The 23,160-nt window shown below is 33.1% G+C and overlaps 8 non-coding genes across 8 annotated transcripts; all 8 read right to left on the reverse strand.

The window, feature by feature from the left end:
• Nucleotides 1–983: 983 nt before the first annotated feature.
• TRNAL-UAG (transfer RNA leucine (anticodon UAG)) lies at nucleotides 984–1,065 on the reverse strand. Its single transcript has one exon. It is a non-coding gene; the product is annotated as a tRNA-Leu (tRNA).
• A 1,650-nt stretch (nucleotides 1,066–2,715) lies between these two features.
• TRNAL-UAG (transfer RNA leucine (anticodon UAG)) lies at nucleotides 2,716–2,797 on the reverse strand. Its single transcript has one exon. It is a non-coding gene; the product is annotated as a tRNA-Leu (tRNA).
• A 3,383-nt stretch (nucleotides 2,798–6,180) lies between these two features.
• Nucleotides 6,181–6,262, reverse strand: TRNAL-UAG (transfer RNA leucine (anticodon UAG)). The gene has a single exon. It is a non-coding gene; the product is annotated as a tRNA-Leu (tRNA).
• Nucleotides 6,263–7,913: 1,651 nt separating this feature from the next.
• Nucleotides 7,914–7,995, reverse strand: TRNAL-UAG (transfer RNA leucine (anticodon UAG)). Its single transcript has one exon. It is a non-coding gene; the product is annotated as a tRNA-Leu (tRNA).
• A 3,383-nt stretch (nucleotides 7,996–11,378) lies between these two features.
• Nucleotides 11,379–11,460, reverse strand: TRNAL-UAG (transfer RNA leucine (anticodon UAG)). Its single transcript has one exon. It is a non-coding gene; the product is annotated as a tRNA-Leu (tRNA).
• Nucleotides 11,461–14,837: 3,377 nt separating this feature from the next.
• TRNAL-UAG (transfer RNA leucine (anticodon UAG)) lies at nucleotides 14,838–14,923 on the reverse strand. The gene has a single exon. It is a non-coding gene; the product is annotated as a tRNA-Leu (tRNA).
• Nucleotides 14,924–16,574: 1,651 nt separating this feature from the next.
• Nucleotides 16,575–16,656, reverse strand: TRNAL-UAG (transfer RNA leucine (anticodon UAG)). Its single transcript has one exon. It is a non-coding gene; the product is annotated as a tRNA-Leu (tRNA).
• A 3,380-nt stretch (nucleotides 16,657–20,036) lies between these two features.
• Nucleotides 20,037–20,118, reverse strand: TRNAL-UAG (transfer RNA leucine (anticodon UAG)). Its single transcript has one exon. It is a non-coding gene; the product is annotated as a tRNA-Leu (tRNA).
• Nucleotides 20,119–23,160: the final 3,042 nt, after the last annotated feature.

Raw genomic sequence — 23,160 nt, forward strand, 5'->3', positions numbered from 1 at the left:
GGTACATTTAACAAGTAATGATTATATTTGTCTTCAATTTTCCTTCATTTAGTGAAACTGATGTATCCAAATAACTTTTAACTATTATTCAAATGCCTAAAATAGACAGCTGTGAGATTAAAATCCAGAGAGATAGGAAAGATAGAGAAATCGGAATATAAATCCATCAATTTATACCAATGAGTCACGTTGCCAACATTTCCATGTCTAATTGTATGATAAGACCACTCAGTAATTAAATATTAGTTATGATATTAGTTCTAATTAATTCATGCCAACTTAATTTTAGCTCATCTTTACTCTTAGCAGATAACATTTTTAAAACGTTTGGGAAGTCTCTTGTAACAATGATGAACTGTTGAGTAGCTATAGGAATCTTCCACCAACCAACTTCAGTTGGGTAATATCCTATCTAATGGAAAAAAAGAATCACTTTGCCATCAATAACTGCCCTACTCTTTGTATAATAAAGATGGCAGTAGTGAGATTTGCACCCACGCCTCCAAAGAGACTGGAGCCTTAATCCAGCGCTTTAGACTGCTCGGCCATGCTACCACATGTGCATGTTGTTAGGGTAGCTCACAGATCTAGAACATCAAAATTAAAGGGTTTTTTTGTTTTAAAGTATTAATTGAAAAGATGTCAGCAAAGGTTAAAAGAAAGTTCATTATTAAACATAAATCCGATGAGAAATTCAGATTTTTTATTGAATTGCATTTTGTTTATTTTCATTGAAATAACAAAAGAAATTGAGATGCATGAAGTAATAAAATATTAGTTCTGATAGGGCACATAATTACTTCATGCAAAATTAAAATTTGAATATCTTTATTGTTAGCAGATATCATTATTTTAAAGGTTTGAGAAGACTGTTGCAACTATGATGAACTGTTGGGAACTTGGTGGCTAATGCAGGGTACTATCACCAACCTTTTTCAGTTGGTTAATATCTGATCAAAAATCAATTCTTTGGAAAATAAGATTGGCAGCTGTGGGATTTGAACCCACGCCTCCGAAGAGACTGGAGCCTAAATCCAGCGCCTTAGACCGCTCGGCCATGCTACCACTGGCGCACATGAAGTTCTTATCTCACAGATCTTTCATTTAATTAAGATTGCTGCAAATTAAATGTTTAATTTTGTTTTAAAGCGACACTTGGAAAGAAGTGTCATGTTAAAAGTCTATGAAATGATAAACAATACGCTAATACAAGAATTCAATGAAAGGTAAAAACATCCATGTTATACTTGGTAATATTGATGAGAACTGATTTTTTAATTTTCTCAGTTACTTTTTGTTTGTTTTAACTGACATATTCAAAAATTGAGATGCTTGCTAGATGCATAATGTAGATCGCAGAGATATTCAAAGCCACTTTTTGAGAGCAACAATACAATTTAGATAGTTCTAAAAAAGGTTTGAGAAAACTATTAAAACCATGATAACTTGTTTTGAGCTACTGCATGTGACAGCTTATGGTGTGCTTCCACTAACCAAATTTAGCTTCTTTTATACCTTATCTACTTTAGGAATACACTTTGATATATATCACTGGATCTTCGCCTTGGAGAATAAATATGGCAGCAGTGGGATTTGATTCCAGCAGCTTGAATAGCTCTGTCATCCTACAACCTGCTGTACACTTTAAAATATTTTAACTCTCATATCTGGAATGTCATTCAAAACTTTACCCAAAGTCAGGAAAAGCAGAGGTAAAATGTAAAAGAAGCCAGGTACATTTAACAAGTAATGATTATATTTGTCTTCAGATTTCCTTCATTTAGTGCAACTGATGTATCCAAATAACTTTGAAGTACTATTGAAATGCCTAAAATAGACAGCTGTGAGATTAAAATCCAGAAAGATAGGAAAGATAGAGAAATCGGAATATAAATCCATCAATTTATACCAATTAGTCACGTTGCCAACATTTCCATCTCTAATTGTATGATAAGACCACTCAGTAATTAAATATTAGTTATGATATTACTTCTAATTACTTCATGCCAACTTAATTTTGGCTCATCTTTACTCTTAGAAGATAACATTTTGAAAACATTTGGGAAGTCTCTTGTAACAATGATGAACTGTTGAGTAGCTATAGGAATCTTCCACCAACCAACTTCAGTTGGGTAATATCCTATCTAATGGAAAAAAAGAATCACTTTGCCATTAATAACTGCCCTACTCTTTGTATAATAAAGATGGCAGTAGTGAGATTTGCACCCACACCTCCAAAGAGACTGGAGCCTTAATCCAGCGCCTTAGACTGCTCAGCCATGCTACCACATGTGCATGTTGTTAGGGTAGCTCACAGATCTAGAACATCAAAATAAAAGGGTTTTTTTGTTTTAAAGTATTAATTGAAAAGATGTCAGCAAAAGTTAAAAGAAAGTTCATTATTAAACATAAATCCGATGAGAAATTCTGATTTTTTATAGAATTGCATTTTGTTTATTTTCATTGAAATAACAAAAGAAATTGAGATGCATGAAGTAATAAAATATTAGTTCTGATAGGGCACATAATTACTTAATGCAAAATTAAAATTTGAATATCTTTATTGTTAGCAGATATCATTATTTTAAAGGTTTGAATAGACTGTTGCAACTATGATGAACTGTTGGGAACTTGGTGGCTAATGAAGGGTACTATCACCAACCTTTTTCAGTTGGTTAATATCTGATCAAAATTCAATTCTTTGGAAAATAAGATTGGCAGCAGTGGGATTTGAACCCACGCCTCCGAAGAGACTGGAGCCTAAATCCAGCGCCTTAGACCGCTCGGCCATGCTACCACTGGCACACATGGAGTTCTTGTCTCACAGATCTTTCATATAATTAAGATTGCTGCAAATTAAATGTTTAATTTTGTTTTAAAGCGACACTTGGAAAGAAGTTTCATGTTAAAAGCCTATGAAATGAAAAACAATTCGCTAATACAAGATTTCAATGAAAGGTAAAAACATCCTTGTTTTACTTGGTAATATTGATGAGAACTGATTTTTTAATTTTCTCAGTTACTTTTTGTTTGTTTTAACTGACATATTCAAAAATTGAGATGCTTGCTAGATGCATAATGTAGATCGCAGAGATATTCAAAGCCACTTTTTGAGAGCAACAATACATTTTAGATAGTTCTAAAAAAGGTTTGAGAAAACTATTAAAACCATGATAACTTGTTTTGAGCTACTGCATGTGACAGCTTATGGTGTGCTTCCACTAACCAAATTTAGCTTCTTTTATACCTTATCTACTTTAGGAAAGCACTTTGATATATGTCACTGGATTTTCTCCTTGGAGAATAAATATGGCAGCAGTGGGATTTGATTCCAGCAGCTTGAATAGCTCTGTCATCCTACAACCCGCTTAACACTTTAAAATATTTTAGCTCTCATATCTGGAATGTCATTCAAAACTTTACCCAAAGTCAGGAAAAGCTGAGATAAAATGCAAAAGAAGCCAGGTACATTTAACAAGTAATGATTATATTTGTCTTCAATTTTCCTTCATTTAGTGCAACTGATGTATCCAAATAACTTTTAAGTATTATTCAAATGCCTAAAATAGACAGCTGTGAGATTAAAATCCAGAAAGATAGGAAAGATAAAGAAATCGGAATATAAATCCATCAATTTATACCAATGAGTCACGTTGCCAACATTTCCATCTCTAATTGTATGATAAGACCACTCAGTAAATAAATATTAGTTATGATATTACTTCTAATTACTTCATGCCAACTTAATTTTGGCTCATCTTTACTCTTAGCAGATAACATTTTTAAAACGTTTGGGAAGTCTCTTGTAACATTGATGAACTGTTGAGTAGCTATAGGAATCTTCCACCAACCAACTTCAGTTGGGTAATATCCTATCTAATGGAAAAAAAAGAATCACTTTGCCATCAATAACTGCCCTACTCTTTGTATAATAAAGATGGCAGTAGTGAGATTTGCACCCACACCTCCAAAGAGACTGGAGCCTTAATCCAGCGCCTTAGACTGCTCGGCCATGCTACCACATGTGCATGTTGTTAGGGTAGCTCACAGATCTAGAACATCAAAATAAAAGGGTTTTTTTGTTTTAAAGTATTAATTGAAAAGATGTCAGCAAAAGTTAAAAGAAAGTTTATTATTAAACATAAATCCGATGAGAAATTCAGATTTTTTATAGAATTGCATTTTGTTTATTTTCATTGAAATAACAAAAGAAATTGAGATGCATGAAGTTATAAAATATTAGTTCTGATTGGGCACATAATTACTTCATGCAAATTTAAAATTTGAATATCTTTATTGTTAGCAGATATCATTATTTTAAAGGTTTGAGAAGACTGTTGCAACTATGATGAACTGTTGGGAACTTGGTGGCTAATACAGGGTACTATCACCAACCTTTTTCAGTTGGTTAATATCTGATCAAAAATCAATTCTTTGGAAAATAAGATTGGCAGCTGTGGGATTTAAACCCACATCTCCGAAGAGACTGGAACCAACATCCAGCGCCTTAGAACGCTCAGCCATGCTACCACTGGCACACATGGAGATCTTATCTCACAGATCTTTCATTTAATTAAGATTGCTGCAAATTAAATGTTTAATTTTGTTTTAAAGCCACACTTGGAAAGAAGTGTCATGTTAAAAGTCTATGAAATGATAAACAATACGCTAATACAAGAATTCAATGAAAGGTAAAACATCCTTGTTTTACTTGGTAATATTGATGAGAACTGATTTTTTAATTTTCTCAGTTACTTTTTGTTTGTTTTAACTGACATATTCAAAAATTGAGATGCTTGCTTGATGCATAATGTAGATCGCAGAGATATTCAAAGCCACTTTTTGAGAGCAACAATACAATTTAGATAGTTCTAAAAAAGGTTTGAGAAAACTATTAAAACCATGATAACTTGTTTTGAGCTACTGCATGTGACAGCTTATGGTGTGCTTCCACCAACCAAATTTAGCTTCTTTTATACCTTATCTACTTTAGGAATACACTTTGATATATATCACTGGATCTTCTCATTGGAGAATAAATATGGCAGCAGTGGGATTTGATTCCAGCAGCTTGAATAGCTCTGTCATCCTACATCCCGCTTAACACTTTAAAATATTTTAGCTCTCATATCTGGAATGTCATTCAAAACTTTACCCAAAGTCAGGAAAAGCTGAGATAAAATGCAAAAGAAGCCAGGTATATTTAACAAGTAATGATTATATTTGTCTTCAATTTTCCTTCATTTAGTGAAACTGATGTATCCAAATAACTTTTAACTATTATTCAAATGCCTAAAAAAGACAGCTGTGAGATTAAAATCCAGAGAGATAGGAAAGATAGAGAAATCGGAATATAAATCCATCAATTTATACCAATGAGTCACGTTGCCAACATTTCCATCTCTAATTGTATGATAAGACCACTCAGTAATTAAATATTAGTTATGATATTAGTTCTAATTAATTCATGCCAACTTAATTTTAGCTCATCTTTACTCTTAGCAGATAACAGTTTTAAAACGTTTGGGAAGTCTCTTGTAACAATGATGAACTGTTGAGTAGCTATAGGAATCTTCCACCAACCAACTTCAGTTGGGTAATATCCTATCTAATGGAAAAAAAGAATCACTTTGCCATCAATAACTGCCCTACTCTATGTATAATAAAGATGGCAGTAGTGAGATTTGCACCCACGCCTCCAAAGAGACTGGAGCCTTAATCCAGCGCTTTAGACTGCTCGGCCATGCTACCACATGTGCATGTTGTTAGGGTAGTTCACAGATCTAGAACATCAAAATTAAAGGGTTTTTTTGTTTTAAAGTATTAATTGAAAAGATGTCAGCAAAGGTTAAAAGAAAGTTCATTATTAAACATAAATCCGATGAGAAATTCAGATTTTTTTATTGAATTGCATTTTGTTTATTTTCATTGAAATAACAAAAGAAATTGAGATGCATGAAGTAATAAAATATTAGTTCTGATAGGGCACATAATTACTTCATGCAAAATTAAAATTTGAATATCTTTATTGTTAGCAGATATCATTATTTTAAAGGTTTGAGAAGACTGTTGCAACTATGATGAACTGTTGGGAACTTGGTGGCTAATGCAGGGTACTATCACCAACCTTTTTCAGTTGGTTAATATCTGATCAAAAATCAATTCTTTGGAAAATAAGATTGGCAGCTGTGGGATTTGAACCCACGCCTCCGAAGAGACTGGAGCCTAAATCCAGCGCCTTAGACCGCTCGGCCATGCTACCACTGGCGCACATGGAGCTCTTATCTCACAGATCTTTCATTTAATTAAGATTGCTGCAAATTAAATGTTTAATTTTGTTTTAAAGCGACACTTGGAAAGAAGTGTCATGTTAAAAGTCTATGAAATGATAAACAATACGCTAATACAAGAATTCAATGAAAGGTAAAAACATCCATGTTATACTTGGTAATATTGATGAGAACTGATTTTTTTATTTTCTCAGTTACTTTTTGTTTGTTTTAACTGACATATTCAAAAATTGAGATGCTTGCTAGATGCATAATGTAGATCGCAGAGATATTCAAAGCCACTTTTTGAGAGCAACAATACAATTTAGATAGTTCTAAAAAAGGTTTGAGAAAACTATTAAAACCATGATAACTTGTTTTGAGCTACTGCATGTGACAGCTTATGGTGTGCTTCCACCAACCAAATTTAGCTTCTTTTATACCTTATCTACTTTAGGAATACACTTTGATATATATCACTGGATCTTCGCCTTGGAGAATAAATATGGCAGCAGTGGGATTTGATTCCAGCAGCTTGAATAGCTCTGTCATCCTACAACCTGCTGTACACTTTAAAATATTTTAACTCTCATATCTGGAATGTCATTCAAAACTTTACCCAAAGTCAGGAAAAGCAGAGATAAAATGTAAAAGAAGCCAGGTACATTTAACAAGTAATAATTATATTTGTCTTCAGATTTCCTTCATTTAGTGCAACTGATGTATCCAAATAACTTTGAAGTACTATTGAAATGCCTAAGATAGACAGCTGTGAGATTAAAATCCAGAAAGATAGGAAAGATAGAGAAATCGGAATATAAATCCATCAATTTATACCAATTAGTCACGTTGCCAACATTTCCATCTCTAATTGTATGATAAGACCACTCAGTAATTAAATATTAGTTATGATATTACTTCTAATTACTTCATGCCAACTTAATTTTGGCTCATCTTTACTCTTAGAAGATAACATTTTGAAAACGTTTGGGAAGTCTCTTGTAACAATGATGAACTGTTGAGTAGCTATAGGAATCTTCCACCAACCAACTTCAGTTGGGTAATATCCTATCTAATGGAAAAAAAGAATCACTTTGCCATTAATAACTGCCCTACTCTTTGTATAATAAAGATGGCAGTAGTGAGATTTGCACCCACACCTCCAAAGAGACTGGAGCCTTAATCCAGCGCCTTAGACTGCTCGGCCATGCTACCACATGTGCATGTTGTTAGGGTAGCTCACAGATCTAGAACATCAAAATAAAAGGGTTTTTTTGTTTTAAAGTATTAATTGAAAAGATGTCAGCAAAAGTTAAAAGAAAGTTTATTATTAAACATAAATCCGATGTGAAATTCAGATTTTTTATAGAATTGCATTTTGTTTATTTTCATTGAAATAACAAAAGAAATTGAGATGCATGAAGTAATAAAATATTAGTTCTGATAGGGCACATAATTACTTCATGCAAAATTAAAATTTGAATATCTTTGTTATTAGCAGATTGTCATTATTTTAAAGGTTTGAATAGACTGTTGCAACTATGATGAACTGTTGGGAACTTGGTGGCTAATGCAGGGTACTATCACCAACCTTTTTCAGTTGGTTAATATCTGATCTAAAATCAATTCTTTGGAAAATAAGATTGGCAGCAGTGGGATTTGAACCCACGCCTCCGAAGAGACTGGAGCCTAAATCCAGCGCCTTAGACCGCTCGGCCATGCTACCACTGGCACACATAGAGCTCTTATCTCACAGATCTTTCATGTAATTAAGATTGCTCTAAATTAAATGTTTAATTTTGTTTTAAAGCGACACTTGGAAAGAAGTTTCATGTTAAAAGTCTATGAAATGAAAAACAATTCGCTAATACAAGATTTCAATGAAAGGTAAAAACATCCATGTTTTACTTGGTAATATTGATGAGAACTGATTTTTTAATTTTCTCAGTTACTTTTTGTTTGTTTTAACTGACATATTCAAAAATTGAGATGCTTGCTAGATGCATAATGTAGATCGCAGAGATATTCAAAGCCACTTTTTGAGAGCAACAATACATTTTAGATAGTTCTAAAAAAGGTTTGAGAAAACTATTAAAACCATGATAACTTGTTTTGAGCTACTGCATGTGACAGCTTATGGTTTGCTTCCACTAACCAAATTTAGCTTCTTTTATACCTTATCTACTTTAGTAAAGCACTTTGATATATATCGCTGGATCTTCTCCTTGGAGAATAAATATGGCAGCAGTGGGATTTGATTCCAGCAGCTTGAATAGCTCTGTCATCCTACAACCCGCTTAACACTTTAAAATATTTTAGCTCTCATATTTGGAATGTCATTCAAAACTTTACCCAAAGTCAGGAAAAGCTGAGATAAAATGCAAAAGAAGCCAGGTACATTTAACAAGTAATGATTATATTTGTCTTCAATTTTCCTTCATTTCGTGCAACTGATGTATCCAAATAACTTTTAAGTATTATTCAAATGCCTAAAATAGACAGCTGTGAGATTAAAATCCAGAGAGATAGGAAAGATAGAGAAATCGGAATATAAATCCATCAATTTATACCAATGAGTCACGTTGCCAACATTTCCATCTCTAATTGTATGATAATACCACTCAGTAATTAAATATTAGTTATGAAATTACTTCTAATTAATTCATGCCAACTTAATTTTGGCTCATCTTTACTCTTAGCAGAAAACATTTTTAAAACGTTTGGGAAGTCTCTTGTAACAATGATTAACTGTTGAGTAGCTATAGGAATCTTCCACCAACCAACTTCAGTTGGGTAATATCCTATCTAATGGAAAAAAAGAATCACTTTGCCATCAATAACTGCCCTACTCTTTGTATAATAAAGATGGCAGTAGTGAGATTTGCACCCATGCCTCCAAAGAGACTGGAGCCTTAATCCAGCGCTTTAGACTGCTCGGCCATGCTACCACATGTGCATGTTGTTAGGGTAGCTCACAGATCTAGAACATCAAAATTAAAGGGTTTTTTTGTTTTAAAGTATTAATTGAAAAGATGTCAGCAAAGGTTAAAAGAAAGTTCATTATTAAACATAAATCCGATGAGAAATTCAGATTTTTTATTGAATTGCATTTTGTTTATTTTCATTGAAATAACAAAAGAAATTGAGATGCATGAAGTAATAAAATATTAGTTCTGATAGGGCACATAATTACTTCATGCAAATTTAAAATTTGAATATCTTTATTGTTAGCAGATATCATTATTTTAAAGGTTTGAGAAGACTGTTGCAACTATGATGAACTGTTGGGAACTTGGTGGCTAATACAGGGTACTATCACCAACCTTTTTCAGTTGGTTAATATCTGATCAAAAATCAATTCTTTGGAAAATAAGATTGGCAGCTGTGGGATTTAAACCCACATCTCCGAAGAGACTGGAACCAACATCCAGCGCCTTAGACCGCTCGGCCATGCTACCACTGGCACACATGGAGATCTTATCTCACAGATCTTTCATTTAATTAAGATTGCTGCAAATTAAATGTTTAATTTTGTTTTAAAGCGACACTTGGAAAGAAGTGTCATGTTAAAAGTCTATGAAATGATAAACAATACGCTAATACAAGAATTCAATGAAAGGTAAAAACATCCATGTTATACTTGGTAATATTGATGAGAACTGATTTTTTTATTTTCTCAGTTACTTTTTGTTTGTTTTAACTGACATATTCAAAAATTGAGATGCTTGCTAGATGCATAATGTAGATCGCAGAGATATTCAAAGCGACTTTTTGAGAGCAACAATACAATTTAGATAGTTCTAAAAAAGGTTTGAGAAAACTATTAAAACCATGATAACTTGTTTTGAGCTACTGCATGTGACAGCTTATGGTGTGCTTCCACCAACCAAATTTAGCTTCTTTTATACATTATCTACTTTAGGAATACACTTTGATATATATCACTGGATCTTCGCCTTGGAGAATAAATATGGCAGCAGTGGGATTTGATTCCAGCAGCTTGAATAGCTCTGTCATCCTACAACCTGCTGTACACTTTAAAATATTTTAACTCTCATATCTGGAATGTCATTCAAAACTTTACCCAAAGTCAGGAAAAGCAGAGATAAAATGTAAAAGAAGCCAGGTACATTTAACAAGTAATAATTATATTTGTCTTCAGATTTCCTTCATTTAGTGCAACTGATGTATCCAAATAACTTTGAAGTACTATTGAAATGCCTAAGATAGACAGCTGTGAGATTAAAATCCAGAAAGATAGGAAAGATAGAGAAATCGGAATATAAATCCATCAATTTATACCAATTAGTCACGTTGCCAACATTTCCATCTCTAATTGTATGATAAGACCACTCAGTAATTAAATATTAGTTATGATATTACTTCTAATTACTTCATGCCAACTTAATTTTGGCTCATCTTTACTCTTAGAAGATAACATTTTGAAAACGTTTGGGAAGTCTCTTGTAACAATGATGAACTGTTGAGTAGCTATAGGAATCTTCCACCAACCAACTTCAGTTGGGTAATATCCTATCTAATGGAAAAAAAGAATCACTTTGCCATTAATAACTGCCCTACTCTTTGTATAATAAAGATGGCAGTAGTGAGATTTGCACCCACACCTCCAAAGAGACTGGAGCCTTAATCCAGCGCCTTAGACTGCTCGGCCATGCTACCACATGTGCATGTTGTTAGGGTAGCTCACAGATCTAGAACATCAAAATAAAAGGGTTTTTTTGTTTTAAAGTATTAATTGAAAAGATGTCAGCAAAAGTTAAAAGAAAGTTTATTATTAAACATAAATCCGATGAGAAATTCAGATTTTTTATAGAATTGCATTTTGTTTATTTTCATTGAAATAACAAAAGAAATTGAGATGCATGAAGTAATAAAATATTAGTTCTGATAGGGCACACAATTACTTCATGCAAAATTAAAATTTGAATATCTTTGTTATTAGCAGATTGTCATTATTTTAAAGGTTTGAATAGACTGTTGCAACTATGATGAACTGTTGGGAACTTGGTGGCTAATGCAGGGTACTATCACCAACCTTTTTCAGTTGGTTAATATCTGATCTAAAATCATTTCTTTGGAAAATAAGATTGGCAGCAGTGGGATTTGAACCCACGCCTCCGAAGAGACCGGAGCCTAAATCCAGCGCCTTAGACCGCTCGGCCATGCTACCACTGGCACACATGGAGTTCTTATCTCACAGATCTTTCATGTAATTAAGATTGCTCTAAATTAAATGTTTAATTTTGTTTTAAAGCGACACTTGGAAAGAAGTTTCATGTTAAAAGTCTATGAAATGAAAAACAATTCGCTAATACAAGATTTCATTGAAAGGTAAAAACATCCATGTTTTACTTGGTAATATTGATGAGAACTGATTTTTTAATTTTCTCAGTTACTTTTTGTTTGTTTTAACTGACATATTCAAAAATTGAGATGCTTGCTAGATGCATAATGTAGATCGCAGAGATATTCAAAGCCACTTTTTGAGAGCAACAATACATTTTAGATAGTTCTAAAAAAGGTTTGAGAAAACTATTAAAACCATGATAACTTGTTTTGAGCTAGTGCATGTGACAGCTTATGGTTTGCTTCCACTAACCAAATTTAGCTTCTTTTATACCTTATCTACTTTAGGAAAGCACTTTGATATATATCGCTGGATCTTCTCCTTGGAGAATAAATATGGCAGCAGTGGGATTTGATTCCAGCAGCTTGAATAGCTCTGTCATCCTACAACCCGCTTAACACTTTAAAATATTTTAGCTCTCATTTCTGGAATGTCATTCAAAACTTTACCCAAAGTCAGGAAAAGCTGAGATAAAATGCAAAAGAAGCCAGGTACATTTAACAAGTAATGATTATATTTGTCTTCAATTTTCCTTCATTTAGTGCAACTGATGTATCCAAATAACTTTTAAGTATTATTCAAATGCCTAAAATAGACAGCTGTGAGATTAAAATCCAGAGAGATAGGAAAGATAGAGAAATCGGAATATAAATCCATCAATTTATACCAATGAGTCACGTTGCCACCATTTCCATCTCTAATTGTATGATAAGACCACTCAGTAATTAAATATTAGTTATGATATTACTTCTAATTAATTCATGCCAACTTAATTTTGGCTCATCTTTACTCTTAGCAGAAAACATTTTTAAAACGTTTGGGAAGTCTCTTGTAACAATGATGAACTGTTGAGTAGCTATAGGAATCTTCCACCAACCAACTTCAGTTGGGTAATATCCTATCTAATGGAAAAAAAGAATCACTTTGCCATCAATAACTGCCCTACTCTTTGTATAATAAAGATGGCAGTAGTGAGATTTGCACCCACGCCTCCAAAGAGACTGGAGCCTTAATCCAGCGCTTTAGACTGCTCGGCCATGCTACCACATGTGCATGTTGTTAGGGTAGCTCACAGATCTAGAACATCAAAATTAAAGGGTTTTTTTGTTTTAAAGTATTAATTGAAAAGATGTCAGCAAAGGTTAAAAGAAAGTTCATTATTAAACATAAATCCGATGAGAAATTCAGATTTTTTATTGAATTGCATTTTGTTTATTTTCATTGAAATAACAAAAGAAATTGAGATGCATGAAGTAATAAAATATTAGTTCTGATTGGGCACATAATTACTTCATGCAAATTTAAAATTTGAATATCTTTATTGTTAGCAGATATCATTATTTTAAAGGTTTGAGAAGACTGTTGCAACTATGATGAACTGTTGGGAACTTGGTGGCTAATACAGGGTACTATCACCAACCTTTTTCAGTTGGTTAATATCTGATCAAAAATCAATTCTTTGGAAAATAAGATTGGCAGCAGTGGGATTTAAACCCACATCTCCGAAGAGACTGGAACCAACATCCAGCGCCTTAGACCGCTCGGCCATGCTACCACTGGCACACATGGAGTTCTTATCTCACAGATCTTTCATTTAATTAAGATTGCTGCAAATTAAATGTTTAATTTTGTTTTAAAGCCACACTTGGAAAGAAGTGTCATGTTAAAAGTCTATGAAATGATAAACAATACGCTAATACAAGAATTCAATGAAAGGTAAAACATCCTTGTTTTACTTGGTAATATTGATGAGAACTGATTTTTTAATTTTCTCAGTTACTTTTTGTTTGTTTTAACTGACATATTCAAAAATTGAGATGCTTGCTTGATGCATAATGTAGATCGCAGAGATATTCAAAGCCACTTTTTGAGAGCAACAATACAATTTAGATAGTTCTAAAAAAGGTTTGAGAAAACTATTAAAACCATGATAACTTGTTTTGAGCTACTGCATGTGACAGCTTATGGTGTGCTTCCACCAACCAAATTTAGCTTCTTTTATACCTTATCTACTTTAGGAATACACTTTGATATATATCACTGGATCTTCTCATTGGAGAATAAATATGGCAGCAGTGGGATTTGATTCCAGCAGCTTGAATAGCTCTGTCATCCTACAACCCGCTTAACACTTTAAAATATTTTAGCTCTCATATCTGGAATGTCATTCAAAACTTTACCCAAAGTCAGGAAAAGCTGAGATAAAATGCAAAAGAAGCCATGTACATTTAACAAGTAATGATTATATTTGTCTTCAATTTTCCTTCATTTAGTGAAACTGATGTATCCAAATAACTTTTAACTATTATTCAAATGCCTAAAATAGACAGCTGTGAGATTAAAATCCAGAGAGATAGGAAAGATAGAGAAATCGGAATATAAATCCATCAATTTATACCAATGAGTCACGTTGCCAACATTTCCATGTCTAATTGTATAATAAGACCACTCAGTAATTAAATATTAGTTATGATATTAGTTCTTATTAATTCATGCCAACTTAATTTTAGCTCATCTTTACTCTTAGCAGATAACATTTTTAAAACGTTTGGGAAGTCTCTTGTAACAATGATGAACTGTTGAGTAGCTATAGGAATCTTCCACCAACCAACTTCAGTTGGGTAATATCCTATCTAATGGAAAAAAAGAATCACTTTGCCATCAATAACTGCCCTACTCTTTGTATAATAAAGATGGCAGTAGTGAGATTTGCACCCACGCCTCCAAAGAGACTGGAGCCTTAATCCAGCGCTTTAGACTGCTCGGCCATGCTACCACATGTGCATGTTGTTAGGGTAGCTCACAGATCTAGAACATCAAAATTAAAGGGTTTTTTTGTTTTAAAGTATTAATTGAAAAGATGTCAGCAAAGGTTAAAAGAAAGTTCATTATTAAACATAAATCCGATGAGAAATTCAGATTTTTTATTGAATTGCATTTTGTTTATTTTCATTGAAATAACAAAAGAAATTGAGATGCATGAAGTAATAAAATATTAGTTCTGATAGGGCACATAATTACTTCATGCAAAATTAAAATTTGAATATCTTTATTGTTAGCAGATATCATTATTTTAAAGGTTTGAGAAGACTGTTGCAACTATGATGAACTGTTGGGAACTTGGTGGCTAATGCAGGGTACTATCACCAACCTTTTTCAGTTGGTTAATATCTGATCAAAAATCAATTCTTTGGAAAATAAGATTGGCAGTTGTGGGATTTGAACCCACGCCTCCGAAGAGACTGGAGCCTAAATCCAGCGCCTTAGACCGCTCGGCCATGCTACCACTGGCGCACATGGAGTTCTTATCTCACAGATCTTTCATTTAATTAAGATTGCTGCAAATTAAATGTTTAATTTTGTTTTAAAGCGACACTTGGAAAGAAGTGTCATGTTAAAAGTCTATGAAATGATAAACAATACGCTAATACAAGAATTCAATGAAAGGTAAAAACATCCATGTTATACTTGGTAATATTGATGAGAACTGATTTTTTAATTTTCTCAGTTACTTTTTGTTTGTTTTAACTGACATATTCAAAAATTGAGATGCTTGCTAGATGCATAATGTAGATCGCAGAGATATTCAAAGCCACTTTTTGAGAGCAACAATACAATTTAGATAGTTCTAAAAAAGGTTTGAGAAAACTATTAAAACCATGATAACTTGTTTTGAGCTACTGCATGTGACAGCTTATGGTGTGCTTCCACCAACCAAATTTAGCTTCTTTTATACCTTATCTACTTTAGGAATACACTTTGATATATATCACTGGATCTTCGCCTTGGAGAATAAATATGGCAGCAGTGGGATTTGATTCCAGCAGCTTGAATAGCTCTGTCATCCTACAACCTGCTGTACACTTTAAAATATTTTAACTCTCATATCTGGAATGTCATTCAAAACTTTACCCAAAGTCAGGAAAAGCAGAGATAAAATGTAAAAGAAGCCAGGTACATTTAACAAGTAATAATTATATTTGTCTTCAGATTTCCTTCATTTAGTGCAACTGATGTATCCAAATAACTTTGAAGTACTATTGAAATGCCTAAGATAGACAGCTGTGAGATTAAAATCCAGAAAGATAGGAAAGATAGAGAAATCGGAATATAAATCCATCAATTTATACCAATTAGTCACGTTGCCAACATTTCCATCTCTAATTGTATGATAAGACCACTCAGTAATTAAATATTAGTTATGATATTACTTCTAATTACTTCATGCCAACTTAATTTTGGCTCATCTTTACTCTTAGAAGATAACATTTTGAAAACGTTTGGGAAGTCTCTTGTAACAATGATGAACTGTTGAGTAGCTATAGGAATCTTCCACCAACCAACTTCAGTTGGGTAATATCCTATCTAATGGAAAAAAAGAATCACTTTGCCATTAATAACTGCCCTACTCTTTGTATAATAAAGATGGCAGTAGTGAGATTTGCACCCACACCTCCAAAGAGACTGGAGCCTTAATCCAGCGCCTTAGACTGCTCGGCCATGCTACCACATGTGCATGTTGTTAGGGTAGCTCACAGATCTAGAACATCAAAATAAAAGGGTTTTTTTGTTTTAAAGTATTAATTGAAAAGATGTCAGCAAAAGTTAAAAGAAAGTTTATTATTAAACATAAATCCGATGAGAAATTCAGATTTTTTATAGAATTGCATTTTGTTTATTTTCATTGAAATAACAAAAGAAATTGAGATGCATGAAGTAATAAAATATTAGTTCTGATAGGGCACACAATTACTTCATGCAAAATTAAAATTTGAATATCTTTGTTATTAGCAGATTGTCATTATTTTAAAGGTTTGAATAGACTGTTGCAACTATGATGAACTGTTGGGAACTTGGTGGCTAATGCAGGGTACTATCACCAACCTTTTTCAGTTGGTTAATATCTGATCTAAAATCATTTCTTTGGAAAATAAGATTGGCAGCAGTGGGATTTGAACCCACGCCTCCGAAGAGACTGGAGCCTAAATCCAGCGCCTTAGACCGCTCGGCCATGCTACCACTGGCACACATGGAGTTCTTATCTCACAGATCTTTCATGTAATTAAGATTGCTCTAAATTAAATGTTTAATTTTGTTTTAAAGCGACACTTGGAAAGAAGTTTCATGTTAAAAGTCTATGAAATGAAAAACAATTCGCTAATACAAGATTTCATTGAAAGGTAAAAACATCCATGTTTTACTTGGTAATATTGATGAGAACTGATTTTTTAATTTTCTCAGTTACGTTTTGTTTGTTTTAACTGACATATTCAAAAATTGAGATGCTTGCTAGATGCATAATGTAGATCGCAGAGATATTCAAAGCCACTTTTTGAGAGCAACAATACATTTTAGATAGTTCTAAAAAAGGTTTGAGAAAACTATTAAAACCATGATAACTTGTTTTGAGCTAGTGCATGTGACAGCTTATGGTTTGCTTCCACTAACCAAATTTAGCTTCTTTTATACCTTATCTACTTTAGGAAAGCACTTTGATATATATCGCTGGATCTTCTCCTTGGAGAATAAATATGGCAGCAGTGGGATTTGATTCCAGCAGCTTGAATAGCTCTGTCATCCTACAACCCGCTTAACACTTTAAAATATTTTAGCTCTCATTTCTGGAATGTCATTCAAAACTTTACCCAAAGTCAGGAAAAGCTGAGATAAAATGCAAAAGAAGCCAGGTACATTTAACAAGTAATGATTATATTTGTCTTCAATTTTCCTTCATTTAGTGCAACTGATGTATCCAAATAACTTTTAAGTATTATTCAAATGCCTAAAATAGACAGCTGTGAGATTAAAATCCAGAGAGATAGGAAAGATAGAGAAATCGGAATATAAATCCATCAATTTATACCAATGAGTCACGTTGCCACCATTTCCATCTCTAATTGTATGATAAGACCACTCAGTAATTAAATATTAGTTATGATATTACTTCTAATTAATTCATGCCAACTTAATTTTGGCTCATCTTTACTCTTAGCAGAAAACATTTTTAAAACGTTTGGGAAGTCTCTTGTAACAATGATGAACTGTTGAGTAGCTATAGGAATCTTCCACCAACCAACTTCAGTTGGGTAATATCCTATCTAATGGAAAAAAAGAATCACTTTGCCATCAATAACTGCCCTACTCTTTGTATAATAAAGATGGCAGTAGTGAGATTTGCACCCACGCCTCCAAAGAGACTGGAGCCTTAATCCAGCGCTTTAGACTGCTCGGCCATGCTACCACATGTGCATGTTGTTAGGGTAGCTCACAGATCTAGAACATCAAAATTAAAGGGTTTTTTTGTTTTAAAGTATTAATTGAAAAGATGTCAGCAAAGGTTAAAAGAAAGTTCATTATTAAACATAAATCCGATGAGAAATTCAGATTTTTATTGAATTGCATTTTGTTTATTTTCATTGAAATAACAAAAGAAATTGAGATGCATGAAGTAATAAAATATTAGTTCTGATTGGGCACATAATTACTTCATGCAAATTTAAAATTTGAATATCTTTATTGTTAGCAGATATCATTATTTTAAAGGTTTGAGAAGACTGTTGCAACTATGATGAACTGTTGGGAACTTGGTGGCTAATACAGGGTACTATCACCAACCTTTTTCAGTTGGTTAATATCTGATCAAAAATCAATTCTTTGGAAAATAAGATTGGCAGCAGTGGGATTTAAACCCACATCTCCGAAGAGACTGGAACCAACATCCAGCGCCTTAGACCGCTCGGCCATGCTACCACTGGCACACATGGAGTTCTTATCTCACAGATCTTTCATTTAATTAAGATTGCTGCAAATTAAATGTTTAATTTTGTTTTAAAGCCACACTTGGAAAGAAGTGTCATGTTAAAAGTCTATGAAATGATAAACAATACGCTAATACAAGAATTCAATGAAAGGTAAAACATCCTTGTTTTACTTAGTAATATTGATGAGAACTGATTTTTTAATTTTCTCAGTTACTTTTTGTATGTTTTAACTGACATATTCAAAAATTGAGATGCTTGCTTGATGCATAATGTAGATCGCAGAGATATTCAAAGCCACTTTTTGAGAGCAACAATACAATTTAGATAGTTCTAAAAAAGGTTTGAGAAAACTATTAAAACCATGATAACTTGTTTTGAGCTACTGCATGTGACAGCTTATGGTGTGCTTCCACCAACCAAATTTAGCTTCTTTTATACCTTATCTACTTTAGGAATACACTTTGATATATATCACTGGATCTTCTCATTGGAGAATAAATATGGCAGCAGTGGGATTTGATTCCAGCAGCTTGAATAGCTCTGTCATCCTACAACCCGCTTAACACTTTAAAATATTTTAGCTCTCATATCTGGAATGTCATTCAAAACTTTACCCAAAGTCAGGAAAAGCTGAGATAAAATGCAAAAGAAGCCATGTACATTTAACAAGTAATGATTATATTTGTCTTCAATTTTCCTTCATTTAGTGAAACTGATGTATCCAAATAACTTTTAACTATTATTCAAATGCCTAAAATAGACAGCTGTGAGATTAAAATCCAGAGAGATAGGAAAGATAGAGAAATCGGAATATAAATCCATCAATTTATACCAATGAGTCACGTTGCCAACATTTCCATGTCTAATTGTATGATAAGACTACTCAGTAATTAAATATTAGTTATGATATTAGTTCTAATTAATTCATGCCAACTTAATTTTAGCTCATCTTTACTCTTAGCAGATAACATTTTTAAAACGTTTGGGAAGTCTCTTGTAACAATGATGAACTGTTGAGTAGCTATAGGAATCTTCCACCAACCAACTTCAGTTGGGTAATATCCTATCTAATGGAAAAAAAGAATCACTTTGCCATCAATAACTGCCCTACTCTTTGTATAATAAAGATGGCAGTAGTGAGATTTGCACCCACGCCTCCAAAGAGACTGGAGCCTTAATCCAGCGCTTTAGACTGCTCGGCCATGCTACCACATGTGCATGTTGTTAGGGTAGCTCACAGATCTAGAACATCAAAATTAAAGGGTTTTTTTGTTTTAAAGTATTAATTGAAAAGATGTCAGCAAAGGTTAAAAGAAAGTTCATTATTAAACATAAATCCGATGAGAAATTCAGATTTTTTATTGAATTGCATTTTGTTTATTTTCATTGAAATAACAAAAGAAATTGAGATGCATGAAGTAATAAAATATTAGTTCTGATAGGGCACATAATTACTTCATGCAAAATTAAAATTTGAATATCTTTATTGTTAGCAGATATCATTATTTTAAAGGTTTGAGAAGACTGTTGCAACTATGATGAACTGTTGGGAACTTGGTGGCTAATGCAGGGTACTATCACCAACCTTTTTCAGTTGGTTAATATCTGATCAAAAATCAATTCTTTGGAAAATAAGATTGGCAGCTGTGGGATTTGAACCCACGCCTCCGAAGAAACTGGAGCCTAAATCCAGCGCCTTAGACCGCTCGGCCATGCTACCACTGGCGCACATGGAGTTCTTATTTCACAGATCTTTCATTTAATTAAGATTGCTGCAAATTAAATGTTTAATTTTGTTTTAAAGCGACACTTGGAAAGAAGTGTCATGTTAAAAGTCTATGAAATGATAAACAATACGCTAATACAAGAATTCAATGAAAGGTAAAGACATCCATGTTATACTTGGTAATATTGATGAGAACTGATTTTTTAATTTTCTCAGTTACTTTTTGTTTGTTTTAACTGACATATTCAAAAATTGAGATGCTTGCTAGATGCATAATGTAGATCGCAGAGATATTCAAAGCCACTTTTTGAGAGCAACAATACAATTTAGATAGTTCTAAAAAAGGTTTGAGAAAACTATTAAAACCATGATAACTTGTTTTGAGCTACTGCATGTGACAGCTTATGGTGTGCTTCCACTAACCAAATTTAGCTTCTTTTATACCTTATCTACTTTAGGAATACACTTTGATATATATCACTGGATCTTCGCCTTGGAGAATAAATATGGCAGCAGTGGGATTTGATTCCAGCAGCTTGAATAGCTCTGTCATCCTACAACCTGCTGTACACTTTAAAATATTTTAACTCTCATATCTGGAATGTCATTCAAAACTTTACCCAAAGTCAGGAAAAGCAGAGGTAAAATGTAAAAGAAGCCAGGTACATTTAACAAGTAATGATTATATTTGTCTTCAGATTTCCTTCATTTAGTGCAACTGATGTATCCAAATAACTTTGAAGTACTATTCAAATGCCTAAAATAGACAGCTGTGAGATTAAAATCCAGAAAGATAGGAAAGATAGAGAAATCGGAATATAAATCCATCAATTTATACCAATTAGTCACGTTGCCAACATTTCCATCTCTAATTGTATGATAAGACCACTCAGTAATTAAATATTAGTTATGATATTACTTCTAATTACTTCATGCCAACTTAATTTTGGCTCATCTTTACTCTTAGAAGATAACATTTTGAAAACATTTGGGAAGTCTCTTGTAACAATGATGAACTGTTGAGTAGCTATAGGAATCTTCCACCAACCAACTTCAGTTGGGTAATATCCTATCTAATGGAAAAAAAGAATCACTTTGCCATTAATAACTGCCCTACTCTTTGTAGAATAAAGATGGCAGTAGTGAGATTTGCACCCACACCTCCAAAGAGACTGGAGCCTTAATCCAGCGCCTTAGACTGCTCGGCCATGCTACCACATATGCATGTTGTTAGGGTAGCTCACAGATCTAGAACATCAAAATAAAAGGGTTTTTTTGTTTTAAAGTATTAATTGAAAAGATGTCAGCAAAAGTTAAAAGAAAGTTTATTATTAAACATAAATCCGATGAGAAATTCAGATTTTTTATAGAATTGCATTTTGTTTATTTTCATTGAAATAACAAAAGAAATTGAGATGCATGAAGTAATAAAATATTAGTTCTGATAGGGCACATAATTACTTCATGCAAAATTAAAATTTGAATATCTTTGTTATTAGCAGATTGTCATTATTTTAAAGGTTTGAATAGACTGTTGCAACTATGATGAACTGTTGGGAACTTGGTGGCTAATGCAGGGTACTATCACCAACCTTTTTCAGTTGGTTAATATCTGATCTAAAATCAATTCTTTGGAAAATAAGATCGGCAGCAGTGGGATTTGAACCCACGCCTCCGAAGAGACTGGAGCCTAAATCCAGCGCCTTAGATCGCTCGACATGCTACCACTGGCACACATGGAGTTCTTATCTCACAGATCTTTCATATAATTAAGATTGCTGCAAATTAAATGTTTAATTTTGTTTTAAAGCGACACTTGGAAAGAAGTTTCATGTTAAAAGCCTATGAAATGAAAAACAATTCGCTAATACAAGATTTCAATGAAAGGTAAAAACATCCTTGTTTTACTTGGTAATATTGATGAGAACTGATTTTTTAATTTTCTCAGTTACTTTTTGTTTGTTTTAACTGACATATTCAAAAATTGAGATGCTTGCTAGATGCATAATGTAGATCGCAGAGATATTCAAAGCCACTTTTTGAGAGCAACAATACATTTTAGATAGTTCTAAAAAAGGTTTGAGAAAACTATTAAAACCATGATAACTTGTTTTGAGCTACTGCATGTGACAGCTTATGGTGTGCTTCCACTAACCAAATTTAGCTTCTTTTATACCTTATCTACTTTAGGAATACACTTTGATATATATCACTGGATCTTCGCCTTGGAGAATAAATATGGCAGCAGTGGGATTTGATTCCAGCAGCTTGAATAGCTCTGTCATCCTACAACCTGCTGTACACTTTAAAATATTTTAACTCTCATATCTGGAATGTCATTCAAAACTTTACCCAAAGTCAGGAAAAGCTGAGATAAAATGCAAAAGAAGCCAGGTACATTTAACAAGTAATGATTATATTTGTCTTCAATTTTCCTTCATTTAGTGCAACTGATGTATCCAAATAACTTTTAAGTATTATTCAAATGCCTAAAATAGACAGCTGTGAGATTAAAATCCAGAAAGATAGGAAAGATAAAGAAATCGGAATATAAATCCATCAATTTATACCAATGAGTCACGTTGCCAACATTTCCATCTCTAATTGTATGATAAGACCACTCAGTAAATAAATATTAGTTATGATATTACTTCTAATTACTTCATGCCAACTTAATTTTGGCTCATCTTTACTCTTAGCAGATAACATTTTTAAAAAGTTTGGGAAGTCTCTTGTAACAATGATGAACTGTTGAGTAGCTATAGGAATCTTCCACCAACCAACTTCAGTTGGGTAATATCCTATCTAATGGAAAAAAAGAATCACTTTGCCATCAATAACTGCCCTACTCTTTGTATAATAAAGATGGCAGTAGTGAGATTTGCACCCACACCTCCAAAGAGACTGGAGCCTTAATCCAGCGCCTTAGACTGCTCGGCCATGCTACCACATGTGCATGTTGTTAGGGTAGCTCACAGATCTAGAACATCAAAATAAAAGGGTTTTTTTGTTTTAAAGTATTAATTGAAAAGATGT

The sequence above is a fragment of the Taudactylus pleione genome, unplaced genomic scaffold, assembly GCF_031769625.1.
Source record: "Taudactylus pleione unplaced genomic scaffold, aTauple2 ptg000016l, whole genome shotgun sequence".
Classification (NCBI taxonomy): Eukaryota; Metazoa; Chordata; class Amphibia; order Anura; family Myobatrachidae; genus Taudactylus; species Taudactylus pleione.